Source organism: Cajanus cajan, chromosome 2 (genome assembly GCF_000230855.2).
Source record: "Cajanus cajan strain Asha chromosome 2, NIPB_CcT2T_4, whole genome shotgun sequence".
Taxonomy (NCBI): domain Eukaryota; kingdom Viridiplantae; phylum Streptophyta; class Magnoliopsida; order Fabales; family Fabaceae; genus Cajanus; species Cajanus cajan.
Window position 1 is genome coordinate 31,089,131 of NC_138518.1, and position 11,740 is coordinate 31,100,870.

Below are 11,740 nucleotides of genomic sequence, written 5' to 3' on the forward strand. Positions count from 1 at the left end.
CAGAGATATCTCAGCTTCCACTCACGGGCCAAATTCCCCAGTGAAAGCTATCAAAGCGAGATCATCAAAATTCCCCAACGGAAGCATGATCCAAACAAAATATCCAAGTCAAAGGACTTAGACTTCCTCAGTGGAAGATAGCTCTCTGACTCAAGCGCTGAGTGAGGCTAAGCCTGCAGAGGCTTCCTAAATAATACTCTGGGATACATAAGATCCCCAAATCCCCAGTCGCCTACTCAAGAGGCATCCCTACAAAAGGAGAAAAATAAAAAATATCAATAAATATTCCCCAAGCGGAATTCGGCGTTCGGCCAATCATTGAACATCAAGATGATATGCCTAACAGAAGAGGCTAATCAAAAATCAACATCCAGAATCCCCAGCGGATAACAGCCTACACAGAGGCAGCAAAAATCAGAAAATCCAAAAGAGTCGCCCGAATAAGGATAACCGGGATACTCCACCAACGTCAAAGGACGTCAGCCAAACATAAGGCATCGCTCAACTCAGAGAGAGAGCATCTGTGTCTACACCTCAAGGAGTCAGAAATTCTCCATGGTTACCAACTAAGCAATGCAAGTTGGGGCACAAAAACCTATGAATGACTGCACATCCCCTAGACGGATCCCTGCGTTATCCAGCCCTCAGTGGCATCAAAATCAAAAACAACTGTCGAAGCAGCATCGTGGACTGTGAAGACAAAATCATCTCAAGTCTGGAGAGACGGTACTCAAACAAAGTCTGGAGAGACGGTACTCAAACAAGGTCTGGAGAGACGATACTCAAACGAGGTCTGGAGAGACGGTACTCAAACGAGGTCTGGAGAGACGGTACTCAAACAAGGTCTGGAGAGACGGTACTCAAACAAGGTCTGGAGAGACGATACTCAAACGAGGTCTGGAGAGACGATACTCAAACGAGGTCTGGAGAGACGGTACTCAAACAAGGTCTGGAGAGACGGTACTCAAACAAGGTCTGGAGAGACGGTACTCAAACAAGGTCTGGAGAGACGGTACTCAAACAAAGTCTAGAGAGACGGTACTCAAACAAAGTCTGGAGAGACGGTACTCAAACAAGGTCTGGAGAGACGGTACTCAAACGAGGTCTGGAGAGACGGTACTCAAACAAGGTCTGGAGAGACGGTACTCAAACAAGGTCTGGAGAGACGGTACTCAAACAAGGTCTGGAGAGACGGTACTCAAACAAAGTCTGGAGAGACGGTACTCAAACAAAGTCTGGAGAGACGGTACTCAAACAAGGTCTGGAGAGACGGTACTCAAACAAGGTCTGGAGAGACGATACTCAAACGAGGTCTGGAGAGACGGTACTCAAACGAGGTCTGGAGAGACGGTACTCAAACAAAGTCTGGAGAGACGGTACTCAAACAAAGTCTGGAGAGACGGTACTCAAACAAAGTCTGGAGAGACGGTACTCAAGGTCTGGAGAGACGGTACTCAGAGTCTGGAGAGACGGTACTCAGAGTCTGGAGAGACGGTACTCAAGGTCTGGAGAGACAGTACTCAACCATCAGCGTCGTCAGAGGCACGTTGGTGTTCAACTTCCGGCTCGGGTGTCGAGTGAAGTTGATCCTGGAGAGGGTAAACTTAGCTACCGAGGTTGTCAGAAGCGCCGAGGTATGCAACAACCTGGAGAGGCTACTCAACAATTTTCCACCGGAAGACGCTACAAGTCAGAAGGTTGGCACATCACCCGGACAATTGGGTCAACTCCTTTACTTGTCAGCCGGTACACCAAAAGGCCGTCCGACTAAGTAAAGGGGGGGGGGGCAGCTGTAGACCCCTAAAATTGTCCGGGTCGGAAATAAAGCTTGAAGACTCTCGAAGACCAAAGGAAAGTCAGCCGGAAGGACTCCTGGAAGACCCTGGAAGACCCTAGGATGACAATCTGTAGGTTTAGAGGTCTTAGAGTAGCAAAAAATAAGAAAGTGGAGGGAATGAAGCCCAATACGGCCTCCCAGAAGTTCAGTACGGCCGTATTGAACATTTTAAACTACAATACGGCCGCACTGAACTCAATACGGCCGTATTGAAGTTTCTGAACTTCAATACGGCTGCATTGAACTCAATACGGCTGCACTGAACTTCAATACGGCCGTATTGAGGTTTTTGAACTCAATACGGCTGCACTGAACTTCAATACGGCCGTATTGAGGTTTTTGAACTTCAATACGGCCGTATTGAATTCAATACGGCCGTATTGTAGTTCAAAACTTCAATACGGACCGTATTGACCCTCATAAACCGTATTGAGCCTCTTCCCTATAAATATGACGTCAATTGGACGTCATTCCACACTTTTTCACACAGTTTTGACTCCCTCCTTGAGTATTCTGGGGTTTTTGAGCAGTGTTCTGCCCTAGAAATCTCTCTGGGAGTCGATCCGACGAAGTTCTGGAATTCCGAGCATTTAGCTTGGAGATTCGAACTTAGTCGAAGGGAAATCTCCGGATTTCCATAGTTAAAATTTTCTAGGAGGGAGCGAGCGGGCTTGTAGAGCGAGGGAACGCCAAAAAGCTTCCCAGTTTTACTTGATATATAAAAAGCACGCTTCAAGAGGTTTCTTTTCTAAAAATCCCTTCTTTTACCGCTTTCTGATTGTTGCATATTTAAATTTATCATCATGTAGATATTTAATTTACAATTGCTTATAATAAATAGGGGTAATTTAGTAATTTCGCACTATTATTTTTAAATAATCTGTCATAGGGAACCCGAAAGGGGCGCTGTGGGGTGCTAACACCTTCCCCACGCGTAACCGACTCCCTTACCCGACTCTGGTTGTAATGGCCGAAGTCGATTTTTGAATCGATTGCCTTAAACCTCTTTTTCCAATGTTTTGAGTAAAACATTGGTGGCGACTCCATGAACCCTTCCTTTTTATGAAAACCGCTAATCCATGGAGGGTCCCGCTTGGGATTAACATGGATTGGTGAGCCTTTTAATAAAATTGCTAGTTTGACGAGGTCTCAGTTTGAGAATAAGTCATTCTAGCAATCCATATTTTTAAACAAATAAAAGAGTCCAACCATCCTTCGCGAATGCCGAAAGCCCGTTTCGGGCCGGTGGCGACATTCCCAAGCAAGCTAAGATAGAAGCTTGCTCCACAAGCTCCTAAAATAGGTAGGCCAGTCAAGCAACCAAACCATGGTTCTCTTGAACCATGGTTAAGGTTAGCTTGCTCCCTAAGCTTCCTACTTCTATATATTCCTAAACCTTTCATTTGTAGACACTTTTGGATGTTAATGAAAAAAAAAATTCTCTCAAAATTCTCTCTTCCAAGAGCCAAAACCGTGGAGAAACTCTCTCCCTTAGGAACCTTCACAAAGGAATTTCTCCTTTGTGCCTTGGTTTCCTTCTTCTTCTTCTCCTTCAAGAAGAACCGAGCCATCAAGAGTGGCTTCTATCAAGCTTTGAAGCTTGCTTTGCTTCTGCCATTATCAACCTTGAAGAACCTCTAAGATCTAGATTGGACATTGGATGGAGCTTGAGGAAGAACACCAATCACTTCATCAAGTCAATTCCATCATTGTTGGTATCTAGAGCCATGGTGCTCATGAGGTTTTGTTTCCTAGTCTCTTAAAATTTGTTCCATCTTGTCTCAACTATTCCTTTATATGTCTTTGAATGTTTGCTGGATGGATCTAGATTTTCTATACATTTTTGATGGATCCAAATGTCACATGAGATTGATTGATTCATTTTTTTGCTTGTTCCTTTATTCTTGGATCAATATGGTTTTGCTTTAGGATTCTTTGTGCTAGTGCGTTTTTAATTTGTTTAAGTCTTGCCTATTCCTTAAATCTGAATTTGTGATTGGATTATAACAATGAATAACATGTGTTTTTGTTTTTGAATCATATGTTTTGTCTAGAGTCATGTGTAGTCCTTTACATGTCATAAATTCCTAGACTAGCTTGTTGAACCTTGATTTTTTTGTATTGATTTGTGTCAATATTTGGTGCGGTTTTTGCTTTGTAATCTTTGTGGCTCACCTATATGTGCTTTTATTTACACATTTGAGTTCTTAATTTTCTATTAGTTCTAGAAAATTTCCTAGTGTTAGGTTTCTTTTATGTCTTCTAAAAGTTTTGTCAAAACATTGTAAACATTGCTTGCTTCCTTAGGTTTTTCCTTGAATCTCTTGTGTGGCTGAAACTTGTACTTATTTTAGAAGCTTTTAAAACAGAGAAAACAGAGGTATTAAGTGTTCTAAAGTGTGACAAAAAAAAAGAAAAAGTGTGCCTAAAAATTACTCAAAGTTTGTGCAAAAGTGTGAGCACTTCTATAATACACACACACACTTGATTACCTCTTGTTGCTTGTAAAATGTTTGGCAGCAATTCTTTCTATTAAATCCGAGACTTCAATGCATTTTTAAAAGGCATTAAACTCCTGATTGAATAAATAGAAATAGTGAAAAAAAGTTACAAAAGAAAAGCAAAAGAAAACACAAAAGGAAAAGCCAAAGGAGTTGAAATTTTTTGTGTGAATGGCTCTCGATTTTGCTTCTTTTTGAGTTTTTCTAAAACTGTCCAGACATAAACACTTGAGATTTGTGTCTTGTTTTCATTTCTTAATCTTAGATTTTAATTTTGTAATCCATTCTAGAGCCATTGGTAGGTTTTCCTTTGTGTGCTAGCCTTTCTTTGGTGCCTTAATTTTTTCTTGTCTTTTGTGGAATTCTTCCTTGTTTTGTCTCATCTACTTCTACCATTTGGAGTAGCCTATTCTTTAATTGAGCCTTTTAAAATTTGATCAAATTAATCCAGCCACTACTTGTTGTGTTGAGTTCTTCTTTGAAGGTTTGGAAGGCCAAGCTACAAGGATAACATCTTGAAAGGTTTGTGGAGTCCTAAGAGTTTGCTTTTCTCTTTGGAAGAAAGCTCTTGGAAGTGACCACCATTTGGAGTAATCACCATAAATATTACTTCACAAAGAAGAGTGAAACACTAGTGAGGGTGCTGCAGCTGGGCTTGAAGTGAAGGAGACAAAGAAAATTTTTGTAAAAAGGAAACTAGTGACCAAATTTAGAGACGGAAATTTTTTGTCACAAAATTTTCTTTCAAAATCCGTCTCTAAATCCTGTCACTAATTGGTGGCTATTTTGTTTTTTAAATTTTGGTGCAGCCACCACATTTCATTTGTTGTAATTTTGTATTTCATTTCTTTTGAATTTTCATTTCATTTGTACAAGGCCTTTAGGAGTGTTTTGGAGTGCCTTTGGTGCATTTCCATCTCCCCTTAGAGTTTTCTACTAGGGTAATTCGTTTAGTACTTGTGAGAGTGGTCCTTGGAAGTCCTTGGTACTTTCCAAGCTCTCACATAGGTTTATAATACTTACACGTCTAGTTTATGTTTTCATGCCTTTAAGTTTTCAAGTCATTTAAGTTTTCAAGCAATTTATTTTTTAAGCAATTTATGTTTTCATGCAATTTATGTTTTCAAGTCTTTAAGTTTTGATTGCATTGAATACTTGTATACATTAGTCACTTTTTTGTTATTTTCTTTTTGAAAAGTTCCTTGTGAAAATTGTTTTGTGCAAGGCAAGGTACAAGGGGATTTAGAAATTTTTACTTGAAGAGGCTTGGTTATTAAGTGGCTCCTTGCAGCTCACCTCCCTCCAAAGTTCAATTTGTATTCTTAGACCTCTAAGTGCCAAGTCTAAGCACTTAAAATATTATTTTCATAAAAACTATTTTTGTGTGAAAATACTTGTTTAAAAATGTCTCATTTTGACTATAGTAGAAGTGATAGCTCTCCAAAAAGCATTTCTTACTTAACAAAAGAGCTTAAGTCACTTAAACTATGGAGAAAGAAAGAGACTATCCAAAAAGAGAAGGAAAGAATTGAAAGGGAAGCCCATCTTGCTCATCTAGAAGAGAAATGAGACATCTTAAACAAAAAGAAGAAAAACTTAAAGAAGAAATGAGAAAACAAAAGAGAAGGAGTAGGAGCACCCACTCACAATATTCATCTCCTAATGAAAGCCTTAATGTGGGTGACCATTATCAACCGTCCCCTAGAAGAACTTTTAAACCTAGGGAATCCAAGGTGGATCTCCCTCAATTTTTTGGGAAGGATGATGTGGAAGCCTACCTTGATTGGGAGATGAAGGTAGAGAAACTCTTTGTTTTCCATAGGGTAAGTGAAGAAAGAAAGGTGCCACTTGCAACCCTTAGCTTTCAAGGGAATGCAATGTATTGGTGGACCTCTTTGGAAAGAGAGAGGCGCCTCCACAATGATCCTCCTATCCAATATTGGAATGATCTTAGGAGTGGATTGAGGAGGAGACACATTCCCTCATACTATGGAAGGGAGCTTATGAATAAGCTCCAAAGGCTCCAACAAAAAGATATGACTGTTGAACAATATAGGCAACAAATGGAGCTATACATGATGAGGGCATGTATTAGAGAAGAGGAAGCCAGCACTGTAGCTAGATTCCTAAGTGGTCTTGACTTAGAGATTAGAGACCAAGTGGAGCTACTATCCTACAAGGACCTAAATGATTTGGTTTAACTTTGTGTAAGGGTAGAACAACAAAGGTTGAGAAAATCTTCTTCTAAAAGAGAAAGCTCCCACTCTAGATCTCATAAGAAAGACTACATGGAGGAGAAAAATTCTTTTGAAAAGAAAAATATTTTAGAACTCTCCAAGGAATTAGCTAAAAAGAAAAAAAAAAGACTATAGATAAGGGTAAAAGTGTCATCACTCCACACACTAGCACAAAGACTAGTGATATCAAATGTTTAAAGTGTCTAGGGAGAGGCCACATTGCTTCTTAGTGCCCTACAAAAAAGGTCATGATCTTAAGGGGGCATCACACTTATAGTAGTCAAGAAGAGACTACTATCTCCTCTTCAAGTGAGAGTGAGGATGAAACAAAACCTCAAACGTATAATGTAGAGTCAGTTTATCCTTAAGAAGGAGAACTCCTAATGCTTAGGATAATCCTTAATAGTCAACCTAGTGGTACTCTATCACAAAGAGAGCACATCTTTCATACTAGATGTAATGTTTCAAACAAGGCTTGTTCTCTCATTGTAGATAGTGGTTCATGGTGCAACTGTTGCAGCACTAGGTTGGTTAATAAGTTGAGTTTAATTACTATGCCACATCCTCAACCTTATAATTTACAATGGCTCAATAAGGATGGAGACATAGTAATTATCCAACAAGTGAAGGTCAAGTTTTCCATTGGGAAGTATGAGGACCAATTTTTATGTGATATAGTACCAATGGAAGCTTGTCATATTTTGTTAGGAAGACCATGGCAATTTGAAAAGAAAACTATTCACAATGGTCTTACTAATGAAATCACCTTCACTCATAAGGAAAAGAAATTTGTGTTTTATCCTCTCTCACCTCAACAAGTGGCTGAGGATCAAACACAAATGAAAATCAAAAACAAAGAAGAAAAAGAAAAAAAGAAAGCACTTTGTGTAGGGAAGAGTAAAGAGGAAGAAATATCCTCCAAGGGATTTGTGACTAAAGAGAATTGTTTTATTACTAAAAATCCTATGAAGAAAATTCTCTTTATTCATAAAGATCTTAACTTTTGCCCTCATGCTGCCACTAGTCTTGAAGAGGAGATTCACAAATAAATTATTTTTAAAGAAAAAGAATCTCAACTTCAAGATTTAGTGAAGAAGAAGTGGACTTCACTTAGTCCTACTTCTTGTGCTACTTCCTTGGTGGTGCCTAAGGTAGATAGCCCTCCTTTGTGTAGGACTCTTCCTACCTTAGTTGTTTTAATAATGCACCCAATTCTTAAAATATATTATTTGTTGGATACAACATATGAGCCTTCAAGGCTCCTTGTGACAAATCCTTTTCATAACTATCCAACAAATAATATAATCCAAAATTGCTTAGGAAACTTTCTAGTAGTATTTTCCTTGTTTTCTAGAAAATGCTTAGGTTACCACATAGGGTACTTTATGCAAGATATTCTAGTTGTTAGGATTAAGTCTTTAGGGTGTTATAGTCTTAGTTTTAGCACTTTCTCAGGGTTAAGTAATATACCTAGACTATGTTTAGGAGAGGATCCTACTCATTATTTTAGAAGGTCTAGTATCATTAATTTCTTTATTAGGTTTTATGAAAGGATTCCTATTAGGATATACCTTTCACATTCTTTGATTGACAATGTCACCTCTAATGAAGGTTATTATATATTCGTAGGTGTGGATGACCATCATCAAGACTCTCGAGATTTGAGGTCAAATCCTTTTCAAGAGGGAGGGGATGATGGAAATATGCCAAGGCCAAGGAATCCAAGAGGTGATACATTAAAGGAACCAAGAGGAATGAGATGATTTTGAAGAACTTTTCATATGTTTGTAAATATAGTAGTTACTTGTATAGGTTTGTTTTGCCTTTGTATTTGTGAGACACATTGTTTCCTTTTTATAGATCATTGTATAGGGAATTTAGAGTAGGTTCTTTGGAGACTTTTAATCCATTTGACCTTGTATTAAAGGTCATTCATTTTTACTTTTTCAGTAGTAGAAGTGGGGTGGCAAATAGCAAGGCTTGAGGGTGTGGTTAGCAATTGGGCCAGAATTGGGCCTAGGCCAAATTTTACATATTGGACTTGTTTTGCTCCATATTTTCAAGGATTTGATTTAGTTAGGTCTCACCATTTTTGGATGAACCTAACTAAACCAAATCAACAATTTTTGAAATAATTAAAGTGAGCAAAACTAGCCAAGGCCACCTAGCTCTTTGTTTGGCCGAAATTGCTTCTCTTCACTTGAAGCCTTAGGAAGCTTGTGCTACAAGCTTCTAACTTAGCTTGCTTCCCAAGAAAGTTAAGATAGAAGCTTGCTCCACAAGCCTCCTAAACTAGGGAGGCTGGTCAAGCAGCCAAACTATGGTTCTCTTGAACCATGGTTAAGGTTAGCTTACTCCCTAAGCTTCCTATTTCTATATATTCCTAAACCTTTCATTTGTAGACACTTTTGGATGTTAATGAACAAAATTTTCTCTCAAAGTTTTCTCTTCCAAAAGCTAAAATTGTGGAGAAACTCTCTCCCTTAGGAACCTTCACAAAGGACTTTCTCCTTCGTGCCTTGGTTTCTTTCTTCTTCTCCTTCAAGAAGAATTGAGCCGTCAAGATTGGCTTCTATCAAGCTTTGAAGCTTGCTTTGCTTCTGCCATTATCAACCTTGAAGAACCTCTAAGAGCTAGATTAGACATTGGATGGAGCTTGAGGAAGAGCACCAATCACTTCATCAAGTCACTTCCATCATATACTGTGGTCGCTTTGTACATGTGTGCCTCGACCTTGTCCACACACGGGATCAACCAAGCTCTAGAGGAGAACAACACATCATCCACTCCAAGGGACAACTTCCCAATGAGGGTTTTTCAACAAATTGGGCTCTCAGAGCACAACAACACTCTCAATCCACACAATGGGATGAGCAACTTCGAGAATATCTCCCCTAGTCCTAGTGATCAATAACTCATCATCACAATTTTCAACGCATCATCTCAATCAACTTTCAACTTAAACAACATAGTCAACTCACAACTTTAACAACACAATTTATCAGCACAACAACTCCTCAACAATGTTTAACAACATGTTTTAGCAATAAAGCAACTCATCAAAATCATACATATGACATATCTACACAAATACACAACTTTCAACTCACAACTATATCTTCTCATCATACCACAACATTCAACATTTCTCAATCATATATAGAACCAAACACATTCACGCCTAGCGCAAGTAAACTCGCGCTCGGCCTGAACCTAACCCGAGAGCTCTAAAGCTCTTTAACTCCCGACGTAGTATTATCATGCCCGACGTATTTGTAGGCAGAGACTCCCAGGAGTCTCCACGCGTGGCGCACCCAACCGGTGCTCGATGCCATCCTAGGTATAGACCCCTAAGGAATCTCCATGCCCGGCGCGCTCAGATCAAGCCCGGTGCCATATCAGTAACCAAAAACCCAAGGCCAACATCTGATATCGCACCCGGCGTGGTTCTCCCATGCCTTATGCGACTTCATCCAGAGACTCCCAGTCTCAATCACGGCTGACATAACTACCCTCTCGCCCAGTGTGATTTGAAACTGAGTGCTTCTGATGAATGCGCGCCCGACGTCAAGAACATGCGCCTGACGCAGCTTTAAACAGCCAACCCCAAAACTTCAAAATTTTCTTCAAAAACCTGAAAATCAGAAGATTTCCACCACATGCAATCCAAGCAATATGCAACACATAAACTCCATACAACTCAAAAATAACCTCAAAATCAACATGCAACCACACCATGCATCAAAATCACCAAATTCCCAAATTTTCCCGAAACCCCAAAAATGAGAAGTTCTTCAATTCAACCAATGATTCTCAACATTCTTACTCCAAATGAGTTCCTAAACTCACATACAACCAATAAGTGTACAATATAGCTTCCCTCACCTGAAGATTGGCTTAGAATGGCCAAGAATAGGAAGAAGAAGAAAATTTTCTCCCGGTGCTCAACCCACGGACTTCGATCCTCCAAAACAAGCTTCTTCACCTGAATTTCAAGAAAGAATAGAAGGAATTAGTGATCTAGGGGAGAAGAAGAATCAAATAGAGAAGTTTAGGAGAGAACAGAGCTCATAGACCTAGAGCCCTTCTCTCTAAAACCTCTCTCTAGGTTTTCTTTGAGAATGAGCTTATGAAGCTCCCGTCTCAGAGAAAACCTTATATACTCTTCTCTCTCTAGTCTCCACTAAACCCTGAACCAATTCATTACGTCACATATAAGTTGATTTTTATTTTTAGAAAAATCTTAATTTATTTTACTTGAATATATTTTTTATAAATATTTATACAAAAATTTATCTAAATATCACTTTAAAATTATAAGTTCTAATCCATCATTCAGGGTGGTGTTATTCAAAGTTACTAACTTCAATGTTACCTAAAGTTAAGACAAAATTTATAATTTCTTTGAAGAATTAGACCCACCTTTATTTTAATTTGGTTCATTAAATAATAACATATATCTATTGCATTTGGTTTATAATTTTTCATTTGATCGATTCCATTTCTTGATCTTATCTTTAAACATTGTCTTAAGATGATTAAGATTGAAAATAAGTTTTTACTAATAAAAAAACGATCATATTTAAGATAGAACTTTTTTTTAAGACAAAACTTAGGTCCAATGTATGTTTGATATTGTTTTTCTAAGAGTTGTAGTTTCATCTTATAATATGGATTTATATTATTACAAACCTTAGTACATATAATACACACTTATGCATATTATCAGACTGAAATTTTACCTTTAATTAAGAATAACACCAACAACATTATAACTAACATTTGTCATTTATTTAATTGAACTTTTATTACACACAAACTCTAACTACATAATTCTTTTTCATCGATAATAATATTCTAATCAAATTTCCAAACTTTCATTAAATAAAATTTATTGTATCGATCTCATTTGTTTGATCTTTTCAAACACTGCCTTAAAATGATTGGGATTGAAATTAAATTCTGGATAATAAATTAAAAAGGTGAGAAAGGTTTTTCTCTAATTCAATTTTGTTTATTCCCGACACAACTCAGACTACATAAAACGATTCATTTGGATTGACATCAATATTTTAGTAAAATTTCCAAAATTTCATAGACCGAATTTCATTTTATTAATCTCAACGTTTTTTTTTAATCAAATCAAACATAGCCTTAAAACGATT